This window comes from Octodon degus, unplaced genomic scaffold (genome assembly GCF_000260255.1).
Source record: "Octodon degus isolate 3935 unplaced genomic scaffold, OctDeg1.0 scaffold00007, whole genome shotgun sequence".
Taxonomy (NCBI): Eukaryota; Metazoa; Chordata; class Mammalia; order Rodentia; family Octodontidae; genus Octodon; species Octodon degus.
This window is the reverse complement of record NW_004524583.1, coordinates 17,038,575-17,048,832: the sequence shown is the minus strand read 5'-3', so window position 1 is coordinate 17,048,832 and position 10,258 is coordinate 17,038,575. Positions and strand designations below refer to the sequence as shown.

The window sequence follows — 10,258 nt, the reverse complement described above, 5'->3', positions numbered from 1 at the left end:
GTGGTATCAGGGATTGAACTCAGGACCATGTGCTTGCCAAGCAAACACATGGTTATGCACTGGGTTTTCTCCTGGACCATGTTTCCAGATTTGAGAACCACAGGTTTGGCTTGAATCTGCTATTGATTGTATCTGGGTTATGATGGTTGAGTACAGAGCAATCTTATAGTAAGAGTTTGTTGTAAGTTTGCCTATCTGGAAATACTGTGAGCTGTGGTTTAATAAAGGGGCATACACCTCTGAATAGACTGACTTTGTTTTCACAGTTAAATGCTGTCCTGGATCCAAAGACATACCTATTAATTGTAGTTTTCCTAGAATGTCTGAGGCTTTTCAGTTATTTTGTACACATTTAAGGGAAATTAAATGGGAATAAGCTAAAATAATTAGCAACTTAATGCATCAGACAACTTGTCTTCATTAAAGTCATTATTGCTCTTAATGATCAATAGTTCTTTATGATAGGATTATCTGTGGATTTCAAAAAGTGTAGTTAGTTTTGAATTTCATGCTGATTATATTTCCCTGGTTTTAACAGCTTTACGTAAATTAGTCATCAAAACAAGGTTTTGCCTTAAGCCAAATAAATGTAGTTTTTCTTAATGGAACTTTGAGTAGAACTCAAATTTATTAAGTTGTTAATTGGTCTTTGCATCTAAATTTTACATTACCCATCCCTCAAGAGCCTCATGCCCCTTGCTCCTTCCTGGGTCTCTTCTCTTGTCTTTACATAGGTTTCCAAAGTTTCTAGGTACCTTTTTTTTTTAAGGCAGTTGATGCTTATTTGAGTGCTCTTAAAATTTAATTCAGACTACCCATAGATAATTTATCTCTTAATCACCTGGAATGAGAGTTAAAACTGAGGATTCAGGGGATTCCCACAGAAGGGTGAGAAAGCAGTTCAACTTTAAAAGATCCTAAACAAAGCATTTTGATTGACATGTGGAAGACCTTGCATGCACATAAATACCCATATTTTGAATATTTATAGAAGATAATCTGTCAGAATTACTGTTATTTTAATTTGTCAAGCCTGGCTGATTGCTGCAGTTGGATGTTAGTTGAATTCTAGATGAGGAACTGTAAACATGTTCTGGAGTGGGACATGCTTTTTTGTCCTTGAAATTATTTGCCCCTTTCTCCTACACCTTTTAAAGCTTGGAACCATTTTTGTGTTAGCTGAGTCTTCATGTTCTTCTTTTAAGGGAAAGTTTAACATGGAGGATGACTATGAAGATTTGATTTTTTAAGCTAAATCTATTCATGTGTAATGTTCAATAGTTATTTAAATAATTTTAACTATGGCTGTAGGGTGTGCTTTAAAGATACTCTGCCTGTATAGACAAACTTAAAGGTATGTATCTCATCTGAATGGTTTTGTGTGAAATGTTTCATGTTATTGACAAAGAAGATGTGCTTTTCTAGATAATTAACATTTTTCTTTGATCTCATTTCAAACAGCTAATAATATTAGTGACCCAGATTCAAGCAATAATATCTTCCTCTGGAAATATCAAATGGTTTTGACTGTATTGCTGTTCTAGAGGAAGGAAGGTAAGGTGATTTTCACCATTACTGTTGAAATAACTTTGTTTAGCATTGAAATTGTGTGTGTGTGTGTGTGTGTGTGTGTGTGTGTTGCTAGGGCTCTAACTCAGGGTGTTGTGTATGCTCCACAAAGAATTCTACCTCTGAGCTCTATCCCAAACTCAATTTTTTCTTTTTAAAAGTCAGGAGCCTTATTTACTCTAGTTTCCCCTCAGCTTGAAAATGCTATTATTTATTGATGGAATATCACTATTTCTCAGTGGAGTTTATTGAGATTGTGTTATTTCTGCTCTTCAATTTATTTTTAGTGGACTTTCTCAAAATCATATTGACATTTCTTTTTAGAGTAGGATTATGTTCTCTTTTCTCTGTGCTTGGCTGTCTTATCTATTGCATGACCATTGCCAATCTGAATGGTTTATTTTTATACATATAACCACCACGGATATGTGTTCTTTAAACTGATATAATTGAATTTTTTTTTTTTTTTGGTGGCACTGGGGATTAAACTCAGGACCCTGCGTTTGCTAGGCAAGCGCTTATTCTACTGAACTATCTCTCTGGCCCCTGAATTTGTTTGATTATTACTTTCGCTAGAAACTCAGGTACTAACTATACAGATACTTAGTTTTGGAGTTCTGAAAATGTAGGTTTCACATATTTTATATTTTGTGAGTTAAGGGTAAAAACTTTTATAGTAGTCTTTTCTTTCACAAACATTTGTCTTCATTCTCATTTAAACATCTTTTTTGTAGATGAAGTTTTTAGATGATTTATATCATCTTTCCCTTGTTATTACTTTTTGCTGCCCTTTTTGTGACTTTATCAAACTAATTTTCTGTATAGCTCCCTATAGTAACTCATTATCTTACTAGGAAGACTTCCTTGTCCAATTTGGTAGCTATCTACTAACTAAATAGCAAAATGTTAGTAATACTACAGCTTCTAGTCTCATAATGGTTCTTTATCTGTTCATTGTATAAAAGATTCAGAGATGTCTGTGTGATTTGGGAAAAATAGCTGTATTTTTTTCTAAAAATAGAGCAAACAGCACTAAACAGTGGCCTAAGATTTCCCAAGTAAATTAATTTGATTAAAAGTTGATACACAGTGATAGTAAATGTTGAAAGTGGTATCTAGATATTAAATTTCATGTGCAAATGTAGCTTTCTATTCTGTTTTTCCTTTCCGAAGGAAAATTCTAAGCCTTAAATTTGTGTAGAAGATATGATACTGCTATTGTAAGAGTGAAGAAACAGGCCTTTTCTGTTAATTGACATATATAGTTAACCATTGAATTGTAGTACTTGCATGTTTTTAAAAAAGCCCTTATAGAAATAAGGGATAGTGAGACCCTGTATGCAATTAAAATAAAAGAAAACTCATATTTAGGTATTTATTCAGGGAATATTTAATTTCTAATGTGGAATCTAAATGATCCAGTAATATCTGATTGACTAGGTATGACTGCTTCATAAAAGATATGAAATATATCCAATAATTATAAACACTATAATTATATTTTTAGGTAATATCTGTAGTTGACAAATTCAGATTTATAATTTGCTCTTTTTAATGAATGTTATTTATCTTATGAATTAGTAAGATGTGCTAATAAAAAAAGGGTTTTTGTGTGTTTCTGCTCCAGCATGGAAGAAGCTTAGAAGTTGTCACTATAATAACACATAAAAAACTGAATAAGCTGAAAAATCAGACTTCTAAAATTAATCAGAGAAGTGCGGTCACAGGGCAGACTGTTGCTCTCAAAATGGAAGATACATACAGATAATAACAACTTAGTGCAGCAGCAATTCTGGGGTAGAAACTTCCTTAGGAATCAGTGCCAGGTTGGAAAACCTAAGTTGTAAGAATTACTGGAGGTTTGGTGTGGACAAGTTTAAGAATTAAAAAGTCCTGGGGACCCCAATCATATGGACCACCCCCCATACTTACGTGGTTTGTACCCTTAGAAGTTTAACCTGTTCTTTACGATGAATATCAGTTCCTTAAGGTGAAAGTGATTTTATTTTCTTTAAAATCCTTCCTTTTCTGTGACAGACATAGGTGAGAGAAATCAACTTACAATAGAAAAGATTTATTTTGGCTTCTGATTTCAGTGGTTTCAGTCCATTGTCACTTAGCCCAGTTACAGGTATTGTTTACTACCTGATTGTCATTTAATGTCTGTTGTGTTCCTGAAATAGGGACCTGAAATGCTTGGGGAAATGTTTGAAAATGAGCCAGTATTAGAACTGTGATTTGTGTATTGGTGCCCATGTTTAACAAAGGTATATAAAATCTGACATATTCTCTAAAATAGTTCTTTATTAGTATGTGTTTTCAGTTTACAGTCATCTTGGGTAGTGATTACATTATTATTATTGTTATTACTACAGCTTTTTTAAAATTCCCCCCTCCTCTCCTCCTCCAGTTCTCCAGCTCCTTTTTCGTACCCATTGATATGATTTGTCCTAGCTCATATTATGGCATATAGTTATTTACATTAATTGGGGTTATTAGGTTTCTATATATGGCACATCTTTATTCTTTTTATATCTCCTTCCTCTCCTCTTTAGCCCCTTGTTCTGTTCACTTGGACCACTTCTCTGTTGAAAGGAGGGAGTACCTTTTTCTCTTTCTAGCCAATCTTTATCATTTTCTTTGTACTTTGCCTCATTCAAATGAGAGGTACTAACTGTATGGTACTTAAGCTTGTGTGTCTGGTCTATTTCACTCAACATTCTATTTCTAGGTGTATCCATTTTCCTATAATTGTCTTAAATGTATCATTCTTTAAAGCTGAGTAGTATTCCATTATATACAGAGATTACATTTTCTTTATCCAGTCATCTATTGATGGTTATACAGGCAGGTAACAGGATTTAACTATTATGAATTGTGCTGCTATAAACATTGGTGTGCATGTGTCACTGTAAGTATAGTGACTTAAGCCCTATGGGGAAGATATCTAGCAGTGAGATAGCTGGGTCATATAAAATTTATAATTTTAGTTCTTTGAGAAATCTCCATACTGATTTCTGTAATGGTTGTACTAATTTACATTTTTACCAACAATGCAAGGTTCTTTTTCACCACAGCTACACTAGCACTTGTTATTGTTTGATTTCTTAATGATTGCCATTCTTTCCAGAATAAGACAAAATCCTGTCATTATTTTAATTTGCATCACTTTAATGGTCATAGATGTTGGACATTTTTTTTTCATGTTTGTTAATCTTTTGTATTTCTTGTGTTAGTGTTGTTCATTTCTATTGCCCATTTCTTTCTCTCTCTCTCTCTCTCTCTCTTTCTTTTTTTTTTTTTGTCAATACAGAGGATTGAACTCAAGACTCTGCGCTTACTGGGTAAGCGCTTATTCTACTGAGCTATCTCCCTGGCCTTCTCGCCCATTTCTTGAGCGGGTTTTTAATTTTAGGTGGTTTAATGTTTTCGAGTTTTTATGTGTTCTAGATTTTAATCCTCTGTCTGAGGAGTAGCTGACAAAAAATTTTTTCCCATTGTCTAGGTTGTCCCTTCCCTCTACTGATTGATTCTTCCACTGTATAGAAGCTTTTTAGCCTGATATCCCATTTGTTGATTCTTGCTGCTATTTCTTGTGTTGTTGAGGTTCTGTTTAGAAAATCATTTCCTACACCTGTATCTTCACGTGTTTTATCTATTTTATCTTCCAGAAGGTTCAATGTTTCTGTTTTAATATTTAGATCTTTGATACATTTTGATTTTAATTTAGTATATGATGTGAGATAAGGGTCCAGTTTCATTCTTCTGCAAATAGATAACCATTTTTCCCAGCACCACTTGTTAAATAGTCTATTTGTATGTAAGGCCCTATTGATGTTAAAAGTATGTTATTATATATTTAGAAAGAGATAACAGGAAAAACTGTTGGTAGTGGGAATGGGGATGGGAGGAGATTCTATGATTGATATAAATATTAAAGAAAAATTTTTAAGAAGACAAGTGATAAGGCAAAGAGAAAAAAAAGTAAAATTGAGAATGAATACAACACAGGAGAAAGAGGTCAGGTGAAGATACAAAGGTAAAAAAATGAGCAGGGGCGAATTCCTTTACCCTCTGTAAACCATATTGGGGAAAAAAAGGGCAAAAATAGATGAAAGCACACATGCACAGAAATACTTATAGAAGAATAAAGTATAATGGCATAAAAGTACAGATAAAACTACAGAAGGAGGAAAATAGAAAAGAATAAGAAAAGAAAAAAAATTTAAAAAGCAAATAATTACCTCAAATAAAGAAGAGTAATATAAAATTTTCAGTTGTTTTGGACACATACTTTTTCTCAGGCTCATGTTAAGGAGCAGAGATCAGGATTGGGAATGAAATTTTAGGTGAGAGAACTACATATATATTATTGATACATAGCTGCAAAGTGTCTGGGTGTGATTTCATTAATTTTTATTTAAAATTTTTTCTTGTAATAGTATTTTCCAAGTTTATCCACTGAATTTAATATAGCAAAGATTGTTCACCCTTTAATTCTTGATTGCTGATGAAAAATTCAGACATCTTGTTATTCAAGATATTTTAGGTGCTATGACTATTTGTGAGAAAATTCACACACACACATATATCTATATCTATATCTATATCTATATCTATATCTATATCTATATCTATATCTATATCTATATCTATATCTATATCTAGATTTACTTCTCAGAGTTTTGGTTTTGGTCTTTTATGACAAAAGGGATGGGTCTACCATAGTGTTCCTGAGGCAACATAGATACATTGCGTTTCGTCCTTTTAAGTTGCTTACTATTGGAATTCATGGATTATTTTGGTAGTGTGTCTCCTTGTAAGTGCAATCCTGACAGATTCCATCAATAAATAAACAGTATTTGTCTATGAATCTTTTCTACTACTGGTTTTGTGATCTTGGGCAAGTTACTTAATCTCGCCAATTTAGCTGATTGTATCATTTAGTAATTCAGTGAACTCTGAGGCTAATTTGTGAGAATTTGGATCCTGGCTTAGCTACTCAAAGGCCATGTGACTTTGAGCAATTTACCAACTTTTCTCCTTTTCTTTCTCATTTACAAATAAGAAAAAATATTATTACTTACCTATAAAGAACTTGGAGTAAACCTGGCACATAAAAAGGACACAATAAATGTTTCTTATTATCTTCTAGATAATAGGAATGAATAATACAAGCAAAATACTTTGCAAAGGGACCTAGTACATATTTAGCAAATTATGTATATATGTAATGGGGTTGATGATAATTATGATGAAGCATATATATCTGTGAAGTGCAGCATAGATGCATGATTTGTAACAAAAACTGCACTTTGAAAATTCTTTGAATTACTAATTGGTAGAAGTTCACAGGGTGAGTTCAGCATTGTATTAGGTAACTTGTACAGAACAAATCCATTTTTCAATCCCAGATGATGCAAAGATGTGGTATAACAAGAGTCCTGTTCAGTCAGACTTTAGAATTATAAGCTTAGTGTACTAGTTAACCATACATTTTGGGGTTGACTGTTCTCCATAGATGGTCAAAGAAGTAAAAACACTTATTGAGAAGAGTTGTTCATCTTGGGTGTGTTCAATTAAGGAAATAATGTAAAACCTTTGCTAGCATCAGTGGTTTTTTTATTTTTTTAGATTGCACATTGTAAATAAGTTATTTACAAACTTAAATGAATATAACAATAAAAATTGCCCAAAATAAAAATGAAGAATTTACAGATCAGTCATGTAGCAGTTCACTCTGTGTCAAAATCCCGAAACTTATATTCATATTAATTAGAATTCTCAAAGTAGAAAGAGGTAGGCAATAAATATTTAAATATTTAAAATTTCTGAATTTAGTTGAACTTATAACACCACATTTCCAAGAAAAATGAACCTTTTGCACAAGAAATTTGAATGAAATCGTATGCAGATACACAAAAATGAAATTGTCCAAACTTACTGTAAAGGAAAAAAAAATCATTAAAGCATATACATTTAAAAAGCTATGGAAAAACAAAATTAAATAGCATCTTATTCCACATTAGAAAGAAAGAAAGAAAAAAAGACCAAGTGTGTAAGAAACTAGGCTAAATTAAAGGACTGAAAGAGGAAAAAAACAGATCTGTCCTCTTTGAATTTTATACTTAGCAAACATACCTTTGAAAACTAAAAGTAAAATATCATGTCTTTTAAGTAGATTGTAAGTCAAATATACAGTATAAATCTTAAAACAAAAATTAAGATTAAGCAGTATTCAGAAAATTAAATACTAATTAATTAAAAGTTAAATGTTTCAAAACAATTGAATTGAGAAAAAGTTTTCATGATAGTAAAGAATTACTAAGAATAAAATATAAGAAAAATACTGGAATGGCAAATAAATGACCAGCACTTCTAACAGCTTGGGGATAGGATATCGCACAAAGTTCTAGTGTGTCATGGACATGGATAATGTCCGTAACACTTACTGGTGTCCAGGTGTCACTTGTGGGACTGAGCTACTGCTATTTCCTTGATATACACCCTGTAGACCTGGACAGAATCATGACCCACAGGGTGCAGGAGAAGTCCATTTATAGAGTGTGCTGATGGAAATATCTTGCTGCTGTATACAAAAGAATAACTGAAAGACTGCTTTTGTATACCTCTTATTCTCCTGCGTTTTTAATTGTTTGCCCTATTTGTTTCTTTCCATTCTCATTCATGGAGTTGTGGTCATTTTGCGCCCTCTCTAGAACATTGTTTAGTAGTCTGTTTAGGTTTGGCTTTATCATTATGAAATTCTTAAGTTGTTCTTTGTCATGGAAGTATTTTACTTCTCCATTATACTAGAAAGAGAGTTTTGCAGGGTATATCAGTCTAGGTTGCAATTTTTTTTCTTGCAAGACTTGAAGTACTTTGCTCCATGTTCTTCTTGCCTTGATGGTTTGTGAAGAGAAATCTGCCGTTATCTTGATGGGTTTTCCTTTAAACGTGATCTGTTTCTTTTCTTTAGCATATTTTAAAATACTGTTCCTGTGCTGAATTTCTGGAATCTTGATTATTATATGCCTGGGTGTGTTTTTAATTGAATTGATGTTATTTGGAGTTCTGTGTGCTTCGGTTACCTGAATGTCAGATTGTTTCTCCATATTTGGAAAGCTTTCTGCTATTACTTCTGCCTATATTCTTTCTATAATCATTTGTATTGACTCCTTCCTTCTCATTGATGCCTATTAGTCTTACATTGTTCATCTTTGCATCGTCTTGCAAGTGATGAATTATATTTTCTTGCGTCCTAGTTGTTTTTAAGAGATCTTTTCTTTCTTTTTCAGTAGCTGCAATGGTGTCTTTAAGATCTGAAAGCCTATTCTCACTTTCATTCAAGTGGTTTGCCAGCTTGTGATTGAGGTTTTAAATTTCTGTATATCACTTTGAATCTGCTTTATGCATTCTATTTCTTTCTTATATTGCTTATTCAAGGATTCTATCATTTTTATGTTCTGCTGTATTTTTTTTTTATTAGTGTCTTCTTTAGAAGCACTTAGTACTTCTTTCATTATAGTTATTTCTTTTTTTACTTCAGAAATTATTTCTGATCTGATTTCCTCCATACCTTTCTGTAGTTGTTTCTTTACTTCAGATGCTATATTTTAGAGATTTCAGGTGTGTGATTTCCAATTTCTTCTATGCTAGTGTCTACTGCATTTGTTCTGGGTGGGTTTGGGGCCTGAGACTGCATGTTGTTCCTTCTTTTTGTCATTTTCTACAGCACTGTCTTCTGACCTTTGGTGTAGAGCTTAGATAGAGTTATTACCTTACCACCAGGTCCAGATATACCAAGTTCAAAGTCGTCCAAGTGGTTGTGGCTTGAATCTGGTTGCTGTGTGCCACTTCTTCCTGTTGCAGCTCTTGGAGGTGAACCCTCTGTGCCACTCTGGCAAAATGTTCTGTTCCTGAATCAGCTGGGTAGGTCTTGCCTCTAGCTTCTTTGCAGGGAGTTCTGCTGCAGGTTCTACGCTGGGCCTGGGCTTTGGGTTGAATGAAGATCCAGCAGGCCCCAGTTTGTCTCATTCACAGGCTGGTCCTGGGCTGTGGGAAGAATCATCAGTGGTAGTGTAGAAGCTGTGAAAATATGTAGGGAGTAATGATGCAGGCTTGTCTAAAATTCCTTTCCTCTGTAGTAATTTTTCCTTCCCTCCTTTCCTCTCCTCTCCCCTTCCGTCCCCTCCCCTGTTCTTCCTTTCTCTTTTCCCCTCCCTTCCCTTCTCATTTTTTCCCCTTCCTTGTAAGTCACACATTGATGCCTGGAAGAAAAGACGTATTTTCCATATAGTTAAATTACAATAGATAGTTAATATTCTTTCACTGTCTTATATATAGTTTCAAAATTGTCTGGGTCCTCCATACAAACAAAGCTAATAGTATAAAGGATAAGTAGATCGGTAGATAGGTAGATAGGTAGGTAGGTAGGTAGGTAGATAGATGGATGGATGGATGGATGAAGATATTTGACATGGGGCTTGGTTTGGGTGATTATGGAGGATAAAAAGGTCCATTATATGCCATCCATAAGCAAACTAGGAAAGCCAGTGGTATATTTCAGTATGAGTTTGAACACCTAAGAACCAGGGAGTCTAAGTCAATGTCCAGTCCAAGGCCCAAAGCCTGGGAAGGGACATGCTGCTGCTGGTAGCAGTCCAGAGAAACTCAAGCTCTGATCTCT

At 33.7% G+C, this 10,258-nt stretch overlaps 1 protein-coding gene across 6 annotated transcripts in view; it reads left to right on the top strand.

Annotated features, from left to right (window-relative positions):
* Fut8 (fucosyltransferase 8) overlaps window positions 1-10,258 on the top strand; it is a 485,432-nt gene that overhangs the window by 178,015 nt on the left and 297,159 nt on the right. For 5 of the 6 annotated variants that reach the window (XM_023702829.1, XM_023702814.1, XM_023702817.1 and 2 more), the window contains exon 3: window positions 1,462-1,554. The exons of the other annotated variant lie outside the window; for it this stretch is intronic. The gene's annotated coding sequence lies outside the window, so the exon portion shown is untranslated. The remainder of the gene's footprint in view (window positions 1-1,461; window positions 1,555-10,258) is intronic. 6 annotated transcript variants of the gene reach the window in all.